This window comes from Euprymna scolopes, chromosome 40 (assembly GCF_053919585.1).
Source record: "Euprymna scolopes isolate OS-2025 chromosome 40, ASM5391958v1, whole genome shotgun sequence".
In the NCBI taxonomy this organism is placed as follows: domain Eukaryota; kingdom Metazoa; phylum Mollusca; class Cephalopoda; order Sepiida; family Sepiolidae; genus Euprymna; species Euprymna scolopes.
The window spans coordinates 59,965,006-59,983,082 of record NC_136521.1 but is presented as its reverse complement, the minus strand read 5'-3'; positions in this window follow the sequence as shown (position 1 = coordinate 59,983,082).

Genomic DNA, 18,077 nt, shown 5'->3' with positions numbered 1-18,077 from the left:
CCACTCCAAAACATTAATATGATTGTCCTCAAGCCATTTCTTAGTCAGTTTAGCCGAATGCTTTGGGTCATTATCTTGCATGAACCACCAACGACGACCAAGTGAGAGCTCTTTAGCAGAGTCTTTCAGGTTTTCATCCAATATTTTAACATAATCTTCCTTTTTTATGCTACCTGTGACCTTAATAAGTCGCCCTGGTCCAGAGGCAGCAAAGGATCCCCAAAACATCAAACTGCCTCCACCGTGCTTCACTGTGGGTATGGTGTTCTTAGGCAGGAAAGCTTCGCCAGATTTTCTGTAAATATAAGACACTTTATTATGGCCAAATAACTCTATTTTCGTTTCGTCAGTCCATAGAACACGTTTCCAGAATGCAACATCTTTATCAATATGACGTTTTGCAAAGGCTAGCCTTGCTTTCAGGTGCATAGGCTTCAATAAGGGAGTCTTTCTCGGACGACATGCTTTTAAACGAGCTCTCTTCAAAACTCTACCAACTGTATGTCGAGATACATTCACTCCAGAGGTGCTCTGTTCATCAACAATCTCCCCAACAGAGATCCTTGGGGTTTGTTTTACTTGTCGAACAATTTTCCGTTCATCTCTTGGGGAAAGAATCCTTTTTCTCCCTCTACCCTCTAAACTCATAACGTGGCCTTGCGATTTGAACTTCTTTATTATGGCTCTAACAGTGGTTTTGGGAAGGTTTAGCTTCTTTGAAATCTTATCATAGCCCTCCCCAGTGGTATGGCATGCTACAACAAGCTTCGTGACGTCTTCGCTTTGTTCCTTAGTTTTAACCATGGCGATTGAAAATTATAATTTAGTCACTTATAATAGTTTAAATAAATCGCTATCTAAAAATTATCTGAACAAAATTATTCACTGAATTAGCGTTAAACAAGCATAATATGGCTATAAAAAAGTTCAGAAAGCACGTAAACCGGAAATTGATTGATATTATACTGATACTAAAAGAAAAACAAAGCCGTGCCAATAATTTTGAACAAGGGTTTTTTGCAATTATGTTTGTTGTTCCTTTGTTATTTATTTTTTCTAAAATCCGATTGCTGCATCGGAAAGGCCAGTTAAAAATACATAATATACTTTGTTATTTTCTTGAATTTAATCCCTTTTTTAGAATTTTTTAGACAAAATTTAACTTTTATTTTACCGTGCCAATAAATATGATCATCACTGTATATATATATATACTTTGTCCTTGCTATTTTCCAAAGGTAGGGTAACCAGTGAAATATAACGAGGGTCATACAAGAGTGATCAATACAGACGTAGAGCAGATTACATTTGTCTTTACATGAGCAGTAGTTTCTTGCTACACAGTCATGAGCATGTTTTGGTCTACTAGTATTTACTAACTAGAGACCTCATCAGGCAGCAACCCGTATTTTCGAAAACGGAATTATAAATAAAGAGCGAAAATCTATCCTCAGCAAAAGAAGGCTTTTTTATCATGAGTGTGAAGAACAGGTTTGAATTGGATGCGAATTTATTAGTCTATTCATTCTCGTACCTGTTTATTCATTCTCGTAACTTTTTCGAAAATAAGGGTTGTTGCCTGATGAGGTGTCTAGTTAGTAAATACTAGTAGACCGAACCATGCTCATGACTGTGTAGCAACAAACTACTACTTATGTAAAGACAATATATATATATATATATATATATATATATATATGACTACTTGATTTAATCACACAAATTAATATAAAATATATAATACGTAAATTTTCAGTATTTAATTCAACAGTGCTCAATACATATATAGAGCTAGGTACTGTTATAAATATATATATAAGTAGGTTGTAGTTTGCTTGAAGCATTGTTGAAGAAAATTATAAGGTAAAATTAAAAGCCAAGAACAATGCGAGATTTTTTTTATATATAGAGTAAAATTAAATGCAAACAAAAGAAATAAAGTTCTTTTTTTGTTGTTTGTTTTTTCTTTTTCACACAAATTTTTACTCTAAACAACAGTCATTTTTTTTCTGTTGTATTCAATGGTGATATAAATCTCAATATATTTCAGACTTATTAGTCCATTTTCAAGAGAAGACAGCGGAAGAGTGTTCAAAATTGGAAAAGTAGCCGCAGAGTTTGCCACGTGATACCGCGAAATATAGAACAAAAAATGACGTTAGAAGAACGTTAAAATAAATCAGTTGATGTTTGAAATACTTGTTGCGTTTGTGAATCAAGGGAGATGACTATTCAAGCAAGGTTTTTTTTTGTTTTTTTTTAATTATTGTTTTTCTTATGTTTTAAACTTATATTATAAAAGCGGAGCTCAATTCCAGTCTATTGTTTAGTGTGGGAGTATTTTTTGAAATAATTAAAGATTCGAGGATACGAAGTTGACCTACGTTTCTTGAAGAAGCAAGAATGTTGATGTGAAAATCTGGTTCTGAATTAATGCAAGTGCGAATATGTTTATAGAACGACGAAGCAGTAGTGTTTAAGTGCTCTTTAATGCGGTGATGAAGCAATCTGGTAGTGCTTCCGATGTAAGATGCACTGCATTTAGCGCATTGTAGGTCGTAAACAACGTGGTTCTTAAAGCATAAACCTGTGTGTGATATTGGGCAATTAGAGAGTGAACAAGGGGAAGGTGTATGCGATGGATGTTTTCGGTTGAGCTGTTGTCTTAAAGTAGATCCAGTGTGGATGAGTTGAATGTTGAGCCCCTCGCTGCGGATGGCTTTTCGGATTTAAAATGAGATTTTGTCACTGAGGAAGGGTAGTTTTAGAAAACAATTGTTAGAGAAGGGTCGGGTGTTGCGTTTTTTCTTTTTTTTTTTACTCCAGGAGATCTCTTACAACTCCTCCGTATTATAGTAGACAACACTTACTTTACTTTCCTACAAAACACGTTCAAACAAGTATCTGGACTACCCATGGGCTCCAGTCCATCCGGTATTCTTGCCATTGCTTATATGGACAAACTCGAAAGACACACCCTTAGTACCTGCTATTCTTATCTCCTTTTTACTAGATATATCGATGACATTTTAATTATCACATACTCCCGCGAAGAAGCTATTAACATTTTCCACAAATTCAATAACGCCGACCCAAACTTAAAATTTACTATAGAACACCCAGACTCTTCGGAATCTCTTTCTCTACTTGATTTTAAAATACAAATAAAAAAAATGGTGCCATATGCACTGAATTCTACAGAAAACCCGCCAGCAAACGCCTCTTCGTACATTTCAAATCTGCGCTACCTCTCAAGGACAAACTAAACTACGCACATGCCGAAATCTCACGCATACAAGACAAATGCACTAACATCTCCGACAAACATACACACACTAACAATTTCCTACAGACCCTCTCACTAAACGGCTACCCTAATACGATCCTATCCTCACTTAAAAAGAAAAAAACGCAACACCCGACCCTTCTCTAACAATTGTTTTCTAAAACTACCCTTCCTCAGTGACAAAATCTCATCTTCAATCCGAAAAGCCATCCGCAGCGAGGGGCTCAACATTCAACTCATCCACACTGGATCTACTTTAAGACAACAGCTCAACCGAAAACATCCATCGCATACACCTTCGCCTTGTTCACTCTCTAATTGCCCAATATCACACACAGGTTTATGCTTTAAGAACCACGTTGTTTACGACCTACAATGCGCTAAATGCAGTGCATCTTACATCGGAAGCACTACCAGATTGCTTCATCACCGCATTAAAGAGCACTTAAACACTACTGCTTCGTCGTTCTATAAACATATTCGCACTTGCATTAATTCAGAACCAGATTTTCACATCAACATTCTTGCTTCTTCAAGAAACGTAGATCAACTTCGTATCCTCGAATCTTTAATTATTTCAAAAAATACTCCCACACTAAACAATAGACTGGAATTGAGCTCCGCTTTTATAATATAAGTTTAAAACATAAGAAAAACAATAATTAACAAAAAACAAAAAAAACCTTGCTTGAATAGTCATCTCCCTTGATTCACAAACGCAACAAGTATTTCAAACATCAACTGATTTATTTTAACGTTCTCCTAACGTCATTTTTTGTTCTATATTTCGCGGTATCACGTGGCAAACTCTGCGGCTACTTTTCCAATTTTGAACACTCTTCCGCTGTCTTCTCTTGAAAATGGACTAATAAGTCTGAAATATATTGAGATTTATATCACCATTGAATACAACAGAAAAAAAAATTACTGTTGTTTAGAGTAAAAATTTGTGTGAAAAAGAAAAAACAAACAACAAAAAAAGAACTTTATTTCTTTTGTTTGCATTTAATTTTACTCTATATAAAAAAAAAAAATCTCGCATTGTTCTTGGCTTTTAATTTTACCTTATAATTTTCTTCAACAATTCTTCAAGCAAACTACAACCTACTTATATCCCTCAGTCTCAGCCAGACAGAGTTTGCACTCATGAAGAGCATCTTCAAAACTACGGAAAAACGCGCTAGAGTCAACTGCCAAATCTACTTTTTGAAAAAATGCCGTAAAAACAAAATTATTCCTAACACAATCAGGAACATAAATCTGCCAACATGTTTCCGTTTTCTACACACTTCACGACAATTTATATATGACTATTGCTTCAAAATAATCATTAAGCAACACCACCGGACTCTACATGGCCATATTAATTCAGTCAAGAACCTCCGGAATTCACTCACTTCATCTACCCCTAACGGTCATTCGCTAAACAACATCCAATCTCTGATCGACCGCGCATACCATTCCAGCTTCAACAATGAACAGACACGTCTCATACGCAATTTTACTTGGCTTAAACAGAAAACTAATAAACCGGTCTACAACAGACACATACATAATTCACAGGATTCTTCCACCGACAAGTCCCTTAAAGATCATCTTCTCGTAACTGACCTCACTAACTCTCTTTCCACAACTGAAACGGATCTCCTTTCACTTGGCCCTAAGTTTATCACCACAATGAAACTGACGGATAAAGCTAAACTCAACATAGAAACGCAGTTCTGCAGAACTGATTACCACCTTAAATGGCTGCACGCTTTTGCCCCGCACGATAACAAGGACACCCCCCTCAACCTCTCAGGTAATCACAACACCTCTTTTCCTGTTTTTCAGCTTGATCACCCTTTATACCCACCTCCTAATAATATTCCACTAGATCTAAAACTTTCAAGGTTAAAGCATAAAATCCTCAGAATACTTGAACGCGAACAACACCATATTACCCCCAATCTTACCAGGAACCAATACCTCACCCTTAAATCCCTTAAAGACAAAGATTTAGTTTACTTACCCTCTGATAAGGGGAGAGAATTTTGCGTTATATCACAGGAATCTTATAACAACCTTGCTATAGAGCTTCTTTCCAATACCGACCTTTACACCCCAGCACATAATATCAGTGCTGCTCGTATTGAGAACAACATTAACAAGACATGGTCTCAAATTTGTTGTAAAAGAAATCTCCCAAAACAACACAGACTAAATTTGTTACTAAATACAGCAAATTACCTACCTTTTATCACCTTATTAAAACCCACAAAAATAGCACACACACAGATCAGACCCATTGTTTCAAGCGTTAACGGTCCCCTTTATAAAATCTCTTGGTTAATATCCCGCCTACTTAAACCTCTACTCTCTACCTTCCCAGCCCATGTTAGTAGTTCCAACCAAGTAATTAACAGACTCAACGATCTACCACACCATCTACTCAAACTATACAGATACCCATTTAGCCTAGACGTCGTTTCTTTATACACCTCCATTCCTGCACATCCAGCCATTAATCTCATGGCAGACATTATAGCATCTAAAAACCCACAATGCTTCGGAATTACTCCAGGAGATCTCTTACAACTCCTCCGTATTATAGTAGACAACACTTACTTTACTTTCCTACAAAACACGTTCAAACAAGTATCTGGACTACCCATGGGCTCCAGTCTATCCGGTATTCTTGCCATTGCTTATATGGACAAACTCGAAAGACACACCCTTAGTACCTGCTATTCTTATCTCCTTTTTACTAGATATATCGATGACATTTTAATTATCACATACTCCCGCGAAGAAGCTATTAACATTTTCCACAAATTCAATAACGCCGACCCAAACTTAAAATTTACTATAGAACACCCAGACTCTTCGGAATCTCTTTCTCTACTTGATTTTAAAATACAAATAAAAAAATGGTGCCATATGCACTGAATTCTACAGAAAACCCGCCAGCAAACGCCTCTTCGTACATTTCAAATCTGCGCTACCTCTCAAGGACAAACTAAACTACGCACATGCCGAAATCTCGCGCATACAAGACAAATGCACTAACATCTCCGACAAACATACACACACTAACAATTTCCTACAGACCCTCTCACTAAACGGCTACCCTAATACGATCCTATCCTCACTTAAAAAGAAAAAAACGCAACACCCGACCCTTCTCTAACAATTGTTTTCTAAAACTACCCTTCCTCAGTGACAAAATCTCATCTTCAATCCGAAAAGCCATCCGCAGCGAGGGGCTCAACATTCAACTCATCCACACTGGATCTACTTTAAGACAACAGCTCAACCGAAAACATCCATCGCATACACCTTCGCCTTGTTCACTCTCTAATTGCCCAATATCACACACAGGTTTATGCTTTAAGAACCACGTTGTTTACGACCTACAATGCGCTAAATGCAGTGCATCTTACATCGGAAGCACTACCAGATTGCTTCATCACCGCATTAAAGAGCACTTAAACACTACTGCTTCGTCGTTCTATAAACATATTCGCACTTGCATTAATTCAGAACCAGATTTTCACATCAACATTCTTGCTTCTTCAAGAAACGTAGGTCAACTTCGTATCCTCGAATCTTTAATTATTTCAAAATATACTCCCACACTAAACAATAGACTGGAATTGAGCTCCGCTTTTATAATATAAGTTTAAAACATAAGAAAAACAATAATTAAAAAAAAACAAAAAAAAAACCTTGCTTGAATAGTCATCTCCCTTGATTCACAAACGCAACAAGTATTTCAAACATCAACTGATTTATTTTAACGTTCTCCTAACGTCATTTTTTGTTCTATATTTCGCGGTATCACGTGGCAAACTCTGCGGCTACTTTTCCAATTTTGAACACTCTTCCGCTGTCTTCTCTTGAAAATGACTAATAAGTCTGAAATATATTGAGATTTATATCACCATTGAATACAACAGAAAAAAAAATTACTGTTGTTTAGTGTAAAAAATTGTGTGAAAAAGAAAAAACAAACAACAAAAAAAGAACTTTATTTCTTTTGTTTGCATTTAATTTTACTCTATATAAAAAAAAATCTCGCATTGTTCTTGGCTTTTAATTTTACCTTATAATATATATATATATATATATATATATGTCAATTAAAGTAGGCTCAATATTCCATATATATGCCATATATATTTTGTAACATATATATATATATATATATATGATGATTGCAACGTCTTGTCAGACGAGTGCCACTCCCTCAGACATTTAAAATTCATGAGCCCAAATGTCTGAGGGAGTATCTATACAAATATGATGTTACAGAGTCTTAGCTTTGTACGACAGCTACGTCTCTCTCTCGGTTCAAAATGTTGAGATCCAGCAACAAGCAAGAGCAAGATAGCCAGCAACAAAGTAAACTGCAGACCAGCTTAATGCGGTTACTGGTCTTCCGCTTTATAGTTTTTTTTAAATCAGAGATTTGCTTCTCCTAAAAAGGTTGCCTTCACCACGGCTTACGGGAGCCCTCTCTACCCCAATACACATATACACACACACAAATATACACGGTGCTAGTTGGCCGTTGACCCAGAAAAAGAGTTCATTCGCCCTTTGGAAGGTCTTGTTTTTAATCCTTCAGGGAGACTAGCCACCCTCCTCACCAAACAAGTCTGGTGGGGGAACCAGTTTAGTCGCCGGTGACACGACCATGAGGCAGGTAGTACTGGGTTACATGGTACCAGTAGCATATGACATGACCTGACAGCATATATATATATATATATATATATATATATACATGTGTGCGTGTGTGTGTGTGTGTGTGTGTGTGTGTATTCTTCATAAGTTTGGGATTTGGTTTGGATGTAAACTGATCCACCCATGTTCTACGGATATGTATTTTTTTTGTTTTTGAAAACACAACTGCATTCGAATCGATAGAAAATTGATTCTATAATAATATATACAATATCTGCATGGATCATAATATAATATTTAAGCGTACTTTACGACTGCTTTACGCCGGGCGTCATAGCTCTCTAATATAAGCTTTTATTTTCGAAATAACAACTGTATTAGAATCGATAGAAAATTGATCCTATAATAATATATACAATATCGGCATGCATTATAATAGCATATTTAAGCGTACTTTACGACTGCGTTACGCCCGGCGTCCTAGCTTGCGCATATAAGCTTGTGCAGTTTTAACAAAATTAGCTACAGGTGTCGCTATTTACCCTGAGAACATCCACAGAATGCCAACACCAATATATTACGTATTAAAGAGTTGACTGTGGAATTTCCACAGGTTCCGCTCATTGTGTATTATATAGTATGTTTTGTTTTTTTTTAAATAGCGTGTACATTGTTAATCGACTATATATAATAGGCGCATCTTATTTTACTTACGCCCATTCCGATGTCCTTTGCTAAATCCTTCTTTCATTCCTTTAATTCTGCCCTTCTTCTTTCATCTTTCCTTACAGTTTCTTATCCATCTCACTTCTACTTCTCTAACCATTTCGAATTTCAACACACCAAAACCTCGCTATCTGTAAATGTCTATCCAGCGCCAATCACTGCGATCCCCCATACTGCCACCCTATCCGAAACGAAAAACACCTTTTCAACGTCGACCAGATGGGCCCTGCAGTTTGCGACTTGATGTAAGAGATACGTAACCTGCGTCGCCCTGTCCATCGACAAGAACCCAGAGGCAATGAGTTATAAACAGGCAACCCGATATCATAGCTCTGTCCAGCCTGGAAATGAAATAGATTTAAACAAAACTGAAGTGTAACTGAATGACTCAACAATGGTGGGTTGGGGGCGAGAATAAAGGGGGTCGTTCTCAGACCGCCTGCAGTTATATTCTCACACATAAATTGTTTTGTTTTGGAAATGAAACGTCTGTTGAGACAAAAGAGTTGGAATGAAATATATATATATATATATATATATATATATATATATATATATATATATATATATATATATATATATATATATATATACTAGCAGTTCAGCCCAGCCTTGCTCGGGCTCTATGTACTGTTCATAACTTGCCTTACGTGTGAATACACTTTATGTAAGATTTCAAATGTTTAGACCAAAAATTTGTCTGAGTAATTTCGTAGAGTCGGCAGAGGTCAATTTTTTTAAAAACTGTGACCGCAATTTTGACCTGTTAATATTTATTTTTTTGGTCTCAAATCAAAATAAATGTTTTACCCATGTCCAAGTTACCTACATTCAATATTTACAGTCTTTAGACCCTAAATTGGCGGAAGAATTTGGTAGAATCTTCCAAGAGAAAACTCCTTCAACTTTGAACTTTTGGCAGCCAAATGTTCGTTCAAAATGATTAAAATGCTTACCGCGCTCTGAATTCCTGTTATATATATATATTTCAAAAGCTTAGATCTAAAATTGGCGGAGCAGTTTGATAGACACCGCAAAGGTCAAATCTTTTGACCTTTGACTCCTTGGCAGCTCAAATTTTCGAACCAAACCAATAAAAATGCTTGCTCTATTTCTGTATATATTTATTTTTAAATGTTAAGACTAGGAATTGGCTGAGTAATTTGGTAGAGATTGATGATGTTATATTTCTTTTTACTTTGATCCCATTTTGACATATTAAAATGTACTTTTTGGGGGCTCAAAAATAATTAAAACATTTGATCCATGTTCAAGTAACCTACATCAAAAATTTAAAGTGTTTAGACCCAAAATTGGCGGAGGAGTTTGGTAGAGATTTTAAAGGTAAAATCGTTTAAATTTGACCCCTTGACAGCGTAATTTCTGTCCGAAAACCAATTAAAAAGATTTTCCCAAATCTCAGTATTCTTTACATCAAATCTCGGGTCTCTTGACTGAAAAATGACCCAAGTTTTCTTGTAGGGTTATATATATATATATATATATATATATATATATATATATATATATATATATATATATATATATATATATATAAAGTGGTGGTTGTGTAGTTCCAACGAGAGAAAAATGTATATTAAAAAGAGTATAGCCATCAACAATTGTGAAGTTTTCAGATTTTTATCATTTTTTATTTTAAAATATTTTTTTTAATATTTTAAAATATTTCTATAACGCGTTTCAAGGCTTGTTCAGTTCTCTTCTCGGATATTTTTATATAAAGGTTGTTTTTTTTTTAAGTGAAAGTTTGAAATGTGTTTCTGAAAAACATAAAAAAATCACGGATCTTGACTCACACACATTCACGCACACACATGCACAACAGACAACGCTCGCCTTAACACACAGGCACACACTGACACACTCATACGCACACATCACAAGAAAAAAAAGAAAATCATAAAATCCCATAAAAAATCTTCACCAAATAGACCAAAAACTCTTTCAAATACAAAAAACGGATCATTGCTCGACATTCAACAGATTCCATTTCATACCAAACTATAGGATTCTAATCTATCTATACCTACCTCCCCTCTTGTTTGGACTTAGAAATTTTCATTTGAATACAAGCTGACATGTCTTGGTCTAGTAGCTTCTCATCTGCCTACACGTACATCCACTCTTGTTTGGACTTAGAAATTTTCACCAAATAGACCAAAAACTCTCTCACTTATTGAAAGGACTTAACTCTGATTGAGCTCTTGAGCAACACAACGATTTGATGGATGCCGATGACAATATAAATATAACACCGATTATTGGTGACAAAAATCTGAGATTGGCATTTCTCTGAAAAACACAACCAGTGTTGTCGGAGTTAAAAAAAATTCCAAAAAGACATTTCAAACTTTCACTTAAAAAAAAACAACCTTTATATAAAAATATCTGAAGAGAGCTAGTGACATATGGCCGAGTAATCCTAGACGTTGTTTCAAAGTTTACAGTAACCCAAAGGTACTAAGTTCAATCCTGAACGAAGGCAATGAAACTTTCAAAACAGAGAATCAACAACTATGTCCCAGAGTCTAGCTGGAGTCCGAACACGGGACCCCCGTAATAATAATAAAGGGTTGGGTTCGAGATTTCTAACAAACGGTTCCCCAGTTCGATACAAAACACCTGATGAAGGCCGGAGGGCAAAACGGCCGAAACGTTGTGACTCTTACAACCAAGATGAGGAAGTCAGTCCGACAATCTCAATCAATGAAAACACCTCATCTCAAAAATAATGACAATTACTATTATGTGCTTTGTTTAATACATTATGTGAGATAAGTGTGTAGAAGAGATGCGAGAGATGTTGACCAACACAAATGACAGTGTGAAAATATATATATATATATATATATATATATATATATATATGTTAATTTTTTTTTTACATAGTGGTCACCACTTATCAAGGCCCGGAAGTCACTCAGGGATAAGGATTATTGCAAGTACATTACATTAGCGTGGAGATTTGATGAAGTGTTCACTTAGGGGGGCGGTTCATTAGGAATGTGTTAACGTGGGACAGGCGTGCAGTTCTAAGAAAGAAGCTTTGTTCATGGAATCCGCGTTTTGATTTAGGCACAGATAAAGAGTGGGGAAAATTTTTCACAGTGGATTCGGCTAGAAAGGTGTTTTTCGTGAAAGATTGCCGAGGGGGGACCAGAGATTGAAGTTCAGACGAGCACCTGCCATGGAAATAACGATAAAAAAAGGATAGGCTCGCAACGTCTCTTCTGTGGGAGAGAGATTGCAGGGTAGAGAAAAGGGCATCTCCCACTAAGCCTCGAAGTCTATTTTGTACTCTGTCAAGGCAGGATAGACTGTTTTTAGCAGCTCCTGCCCAGATATGTCAGCAGTATTCCATCCTTGGACGTACTTGGCTTTTATAAAGATAAAGAATTGCATCAGTAGTGAGAGAGCTTCTGGAGCGGTAGAAGGATCCCACCATCTTTCCAGCGACCTTGGCAACAGACTTGATGTACGTGTTCCATTTCAGATCAGGAGTAAAGGTCAAGCCCAGAAGCTTGTCAAAACACGGGGCCTCTCCCAGACGAGAGCCATCCATCACAGTTTATGCCAGATGGGGATCAGAGCGTTGATGATGTAAGGCTAGGTGTTTGGTTTTAGATGCATTCAAGGTAACCACCCACGTCTTCCCCCACTGTACCACGCGTGCGAGATAAGCGGAGAGAGAATCAGAGAGAGTTTTGTCATTTACAGCTTTTGATGTGTTGCAGTAGATGTTCGTGTCATCAGCATAGATGTCAGCGAATGATTTAAGTATGTGTTTAGGGAGGTAATTGATGTAGATCACGAAGAGAGTTGGGCCCAGGATTGACCCCTGAGGGATTCCAGCATTAATACTGCAGACCTCTAATCTTTGTCCATAGACCACTACTATTATGAGCTTATCGGAGAGAAATGATTTAATGATTGAGAAAACATTTCCAGTTATACCATAGCTGGAAATCTTGTGAAGTAGACCCTTATGCTATACCTTGTCGAAGGCTTTTGATATGTCAAGAGCAAGTGCCCTAGAAATGAAGCCTTTGACAAAAGATTCACTTATCCTGTGAGATATAACCGTCAACACATCTGCGGTAGATCTTGCAGAACGGAAACCATATTGTGTCACTAAGAAGAGTGTTTCTGCTGAAGCGGTTGACTATTTCTCTTTTTAATATAGATTCCAGCAACTTACTCATAACACACAGGAGACTTATTGGTCTGTACTGAGAGGGAGATGACGTATCACCTGAATTTTTAAATACAGGGCAAACTGATGAGGTCTTCCAGGGAGTCGGAAAGCACTTCTCCTTAAGGCAGAACTTAAATAGTTTCGTAAGTATGGGAGCAAGCTCTGGTTGAAGCTTTTTTAACACTATAATTGGGATGCCATCAGGGCCAGTTGCTTTACTGGAATCTAGGTTCTTGATTAGCTTGGCAACCTCATGCACAGATATCTGTATGTTACCTAGCTTGTTCTGTGTTATAGGAGGAAATATGGGGAGTTGATGGCCTTCGTCGCATAGGGTAGAATTAGCTGCCAAATTCTTTGCAAATAGTTTGGCCTTGTCTGACGCTGACGAGATGACGTCTGGTCCATTGATAATGGTTGGGATAGAACGCACACTTCTGTTTGGGATCCTATTTGTTATTTGCCAAAATTGGTTGGAACCAAGCCGCTGATCAGCTACCTTGGATTTAATAGACTGGACATATAGCTCTCTTGCATTTTTTATTACTCTTTTACAGTGGTTGCTGGCAGTCCTGAAAGCAACTTTAGTCAAAGTTGTGTTATATAGCGACATTATCGAAGAGTTACATACACACATGATGATGATGCTTGCAACGACTTGTCAGACGAGTGCCATTGCCTCATACACTGAAAGTTCATGAACCTGAAAATGGCTTATTTACTCCTTCCGGCTAAATCACAGGCTCAAGCAGACATGGCTCTGAAGACGGGCATTACTATATATATATATAGATATACATATATATATATATATATATATATATATATATATATATATATATATACGTGCAGGCATACATACATATATACACATATATACCCATACACACATATCTCTAAACATACACACACACCCACATATATATATATATATATATATATATACATACATAATATATATAAATATACATACATATACAAATATAAACACACATACACATAGATATGCATACACATATATACATACATATACAGATATAAACACACATATACATACATATACACATACAAATACGTACACATATTCACATATACATATAGACACATATTTACACACAGATAAATACAAATACAAATATAAGCATATACAAAATACATGTGAATACATACACACAAACATATATATATATATATACACACACATAAAATTATGTACTCACATACATAAATACATGCACATACAAAAACATGTACATATATAAACATACATACACATATACATACATATATACATACATATGATGATGGCAAATCAATTATTACATGCTTCCAGCATTTCAGGTTTACACGCGTCACAACTTTTCTATCGCCACAAGACTACCTTTATAGAAAAAAATTGCCTGAGGGAGTATCTAGTATGTTACAGAGTTTTAGTTTTGTACGACAGCTAAATCTTCCCTCTCTCTCTCTCTCTCTCTCTCTCTCTCTCTCTCTCTCTCTCTCTCTCTCTCTCTCGGTTCAAAATGTTGAGATCCCGCAACAAGCAAGAGCAAGATAGCCAACAACAGGTTAAACTGCAGACCAGCTTAGTGCGGGTACTGGTCTCCAGCTTTATGTTTTTTTTTAATCAAAAATTTGCTTCTCCTATAGGTGTTGCCTTCACCACGGCTTACGGGAGCCCTCTTTACCCCACATACACATTGAAATAAATGCAGGCATGCACACATACATGCATACATACAAAATGCACGCAAACATACATGCGCATGTACACACATGAAAAAATACACACATAGTCGCACGTACATACATATGCTTATACACACGTACACATATACATACATGTAAAATACCCATGGAGGAGCGTTCAAAAAGTCATAAATCCTCAACGGTCAGTATAAAGGTGAGGGATACAAGAGATCAGTAATACAACACCTGGACTTTTTTATAAATAAAATGTTTCTTTATAAGACGACCACTTCTGCTGTAGAAAATGATGATGACGACAAATTTCCCACATTACTTTAGAAATAATCGGTACATACATATATACATACATATATACATGTACATATATATATGTGTATATATATATATATATATATAGCCACTTCATTTACTCACATAAAATGAATATACGAAAGTATAGATTAATGCGCAAACTTTAAGTATTTACTTCAAAAGTGCTCAATACGTAGGTAGAACTAGTTAGTAATTTATAAAATATATATGGTGATTAAGCTACACTGAATATATCGCGTTTAATCCATTCTAGGATTCGTCAGGCTTATGCCCGAATTCTGTGGTTGTTTCTCGTTTTTATATGGTCCTCTTCAGTTGAGGATTTTAGTTAGCCAATTAGCTTTCTAGTATCCACCGCGCCCCTTCCTATCAGCCAATGCTATCTAGGATAGCGATACAAAATAGATTTAAAACTAACAAAAACAATAGATAATAAACATATAATAAATTAAAAAAACATGAATATACATAAACGATCACACACGTGTGTACACATATGTATATTTATAAATAAAAAAAATAAAAAAAGGAGGAAAAGTTCTGCCTTAAACCACTAAACTAGTTCTAAAACAGAGCCTTTGTTCGAAAAAATGCATGCCCATTAGATTGGATGAAACGCCGAATATTCAGTGTAACATAATCGCCATATATATTTTATAAATTACTATATATATATATATATATATATATATATATATATATATATATAAATATATATATACAAGTTAGAAAAGCGTTTCATCGAAGACATTTAAATTGTTTAACAAAATGTTTTTATTATAGGCTATAAAAATAAAGGTACAAGATTCAATTTGAAATTTATTTATATTCAAAATGCACTTTTATAAATTTTACAAAGTAAGGTATAAAAATTTAATTTAAATTGAATCAAAAAATTACCTTGGATTTATTTTATGTAATGTACATTCTGTTGCACTTTAAAAAAATCATTGAAAATTTTATATCTATATCGTTAATTGCTAGATGAAAGTTAATGTTTTTAAATTGCAACCCAATGTTTATTTTGAAAATGGCATGCTTCCATTTCCGGACACGTATCGAGGCAGTGATTGCGGCTAAAGGCGGCTATATTGAATAGACGTTAGCTGTACTACGTAATCAAGAACTGCTTTTCTTCGATAAAAGTTTTTAAAAAAAAAATATATTGTCTTTTTGTGCGACAATTCTGTCGTTCTATCCTGTATAGTATTTTTCTTTTATCCGTCGCATATAGGTTTTAAATATCATTCGTCCTTCGATCAGGTATTAGGGCAATATTGTCTTTCCTTTGCTCTGCCACTCGTTTAAATAGTATGTTTGTAGTTAAATGCGACGATAAAATTGATGTGTCTCGTTCCTTTCATAGTCTTCTCTTTCTGGCTATACGAAGAGGATGCCGTTTTTTTTTATAGTCGGCAGTAAATGGCGTCCGGGAAGTTTACTTGAACAGCAACAGGAATTAAAAATAAATTAAATTCTAGCCTAAAACGTATGATAGTTTAAAACTTTTGGTTTTTTTTAAGCGTTTTTTATTATAAATCCCTGACCTTCTTTTCGGTTTCTCTATCAGAAGTGTGGTAACAGATTACACGACTCTGGCTTTACAATTCCACGCGAACACACTTTTCCACACACACACATAATATTTATTTGACCACTGTCAAAGTGTCCCCTACTCTCCATCTGCAAAAAGCAAATTTCATATACAAAGTGTATTTCCAAGTAAAACCTGTCTATAGAACTCTGTACCGCGGATCTGTTTCCAGCTGGGTACAAAATGCTCTTTTCAAGTCAAATGTATAGATGTTCTTGTTTAGTTGTGTTAATACAAATCAGATGCTATCCAATTCCTACAACTAACGAACATCACGCTGTTGTCTCAGCGACTAACCCAACCTTTATCCTCGAGTTGCTTTCAGGTCTTGAAAAATGATGACTTCTGACTCTCAGTAACATTTAGATCGAGTTACTTGAAGCCTTTAGTAAACTGTGACTCCCTCGTAAAAATGTTCGAAAAATACAGAGCAATAAAAATACCTTGTCGTTCTTTCTTCTTATTTTACTATATTTTGCTTCGTCTTCTACTTTTTTGTATTTTTTTTTAATTCTACAAGTTCACTTGTTATATCTAAGTTATTATTTTCTTTATTTTATTTTTTTTTCATTTTCTTATTTTTTTAATCCATTCTGTCTTCTATTTCTTTCTCTTTTGTCTGTTGTATATATTTATTATTATTATTATTATTATTATTATTATTATTATTATTATTGTTATTGTTGTTGTTGTTATTTCTTCTTTTTTTTCTTCTTCTTCGTCTTTGCGCACTTCGACATTTTTTCTGTTTTAATTATGTTGAGAAACCAGAACTTACCTGCATGATAGACATTTTCAGTGTTATATCACGATATTAGATAACATTCTCAGTGAACAATATTGTAATATCGTGGAATAAGCAGACGTACTAGTCATGCGCAGCGTGTACGGCTACCCGTAATGAACACCGATGTATGGTAAACTCCGCTTACCCTTTAACCTATCTTTGTAAACTTTTTTATTAATATTTTTTAATTCCATTTTCACCTCAAACAACACACAGTGCCACTTTAAAGTAGGGCTACTATCGGGGATATAAATTGCAGGAATATTATGTAGGGAGATGAGCAGCAAGATATCTGTTCACATTACACTTGAACTTCTGCATGTCAGTACAGTTGGAAAAGCAGAATCCCAGAAGTAAGTTACTATTGGAATAGAAGACTTTCTGACATCTAGTGATCTCTACTGTGTAGGGGTGGGACTTTTCTGCTTGTCGGGTGTGTCGGAGATATTTACGTCGAGGAGGTACAAGTGCTTGAAGTTCGTCGGAGCATTCACCATTAAAATACTTGTAGAACGGGCAGAGGAATGCAGCATTTTGTAATGGTAATATATCTTTCTTACACCTAATCCATGTTTCGTGTTCCGTGTTTTCTAGGTACGACCAAACATGGATGGACAAAAATGAGGGACCTAGTTTGGAAAGCCGGTTTATCATAATTTTTTTTGTAGGTTTCCAACTACTTTTTGATTGTATCTGAAAGATTAAAGAGTAAACTTAATTTCCAAAAGGAAGAAAATATTTGTACACGTGAATAAAAAAGGTTATGAAAATGTTTTCA